The 1,601-nt window shown below is 40.3% G+C and overlaps 1 protein-coding gene across 1 annotated transcript in view; it reads left to right on the forward strand.

Moving 5' to 3' along the window:
• The window catches only part of LOC106685575 (uncharacterized), a gene marked incomplete at its 3' end in the record, with an annotated part of 16,527 nt that overhangs the window by 9,353 nt on the left and 5,573 nt on the right, over nucleotides 1–1,601 (forward strand).

Here is a 1,601-nt window from a genome sequence, read left to right on the forward strand (position 1 = left end):
ATCTGACTTGAGGTATTTTTTAATCATCACTTTCAATTTTTCTTTTTTTCTTTTCTTGTTTTCTCAACCTCACGATTTCTGGCATACGGGGTGCGGTAGCATTTAATTAGGTAGGGGAGATTTAATTTATATGAGCCAATTACCCTACCTTTTGCATCCATTCGGGTACCTCCTTATGTTCCAGCTCCCTTGGTCTCAGTCTGCGCCCGCGTCTTCTTCAGTGTCTTACCGACGAACTCTCTGAAGATGCCCCACGTGCGGAGTTCCTGAAACAGCTGAGCTCATAGTAATAGAATGCTCCGCTATGGAAGAACACCGAGCCATGGTGTCGAGAAAGACCGGGATTTCCACCCTCGCCGAATCGGACTTCTTCCGTTTGATGGACGAAGAGAATTATTCCTTCTTCAGGGAGTACATTTACGGGTGGAAGGAGATGGTGGGCCCAACTCATTTCACAATGGGAAGGGCTTGACCGCTCGACGTGGGCGAGCCATGAGAAGAGGGGGAATCTATTGAGACCAGGATGGCTGGAGCAGCCTGTCTACTTCCCAGACAAATATGCACCAGGAGGACCTACTGAACGGATGCAGTGGACAAGGTGCAGCCCCATCAGTAAGGCGCTAAACCTAGTGCTAGTCTGCACAACAGTAAGAATTTGTTCCGAACAATAATTAATTAATTAAAAATAAAATTGTTGAATTTTGGGAGCAGTGGCATGAGCGAACCCCACCGCACTACACATCTCCCCTCTCGTGCTAGAAATGGCCAGAGCGGGGGGATAAAAAAGAAGTTCTTTTCTTCCATAAAACAGGGAATGTTCTGACAACAGGGAATCTCTTGGCAACCTCACTCGTTATCCTTCCATAAAGATCGATGCAATCCTCTATTTACCTGCTATGCTGTTTCAGAGTCTTCATACTTGGGGCAATGAGGTTCGTCACTCGTTTCGAAGCTCTGCAGACATTCACTCTCTGGAATACTTCTTTTCCTGTTAGGATCTGAGAGAACCAATGGTATCTTATAACCGCAAATTTTGACTAATCCTTAGTTATATGTTTATTGTTTATACCCCACACTCAGCGGAGAAGGGGGTGAGTTAAAGAAAAAAAAAATAAATAAATATAATCGCAAAAAAAAACAAAAGGACAAAACAATAAAGAATAAATTACTCCTTAGGCGCCACATTATTTTTTCTTGGAAATAACGAAAACCCCGAAGCATTATGCCCACAATGTAGCTAAAATATACCACTATATAAACAATTGTTGAATTATGACCACTAGATAATAGAAAACCTAGGGGTGTTACCTACCCACCTGTTGAATTATCGTAATATTCCGTGAACAACAACAAAAAAAACATAAATCAATTAACAAGTTGAAAGCAGGGAAAGAACAGCAGAACTATATGTACAAAAGTGTAATAATAAGAAGAAATATATATACAGAGAATGAAAAAGGAAAAAAAAGAATTCTTATCAATTTATAAAACACTTAAAACTTATAAGTTGACTTAACCTTAATAACTATATTTACATTATTATTCTCTTATCCAGGACATGCTGAAGAAACGTCACTGCACTATATCCCCACTTCTAGTGT

Source organism: Halyomorpha halys, unplaced genomic scaffold (assembly GCF_000696795.3).
Source record: "Halyomorpha halys isolate HHAL.00 unplaced genomic scaffold, Hhal_1.1 Scaffold711.1, whole genome shotgun sequence".
NCBI lineage: Eukaryota > Metazoa > Arthropoda > Insecta > Hemiptera > Pentatomidae > Halyomorpha > Halyomorpha halys.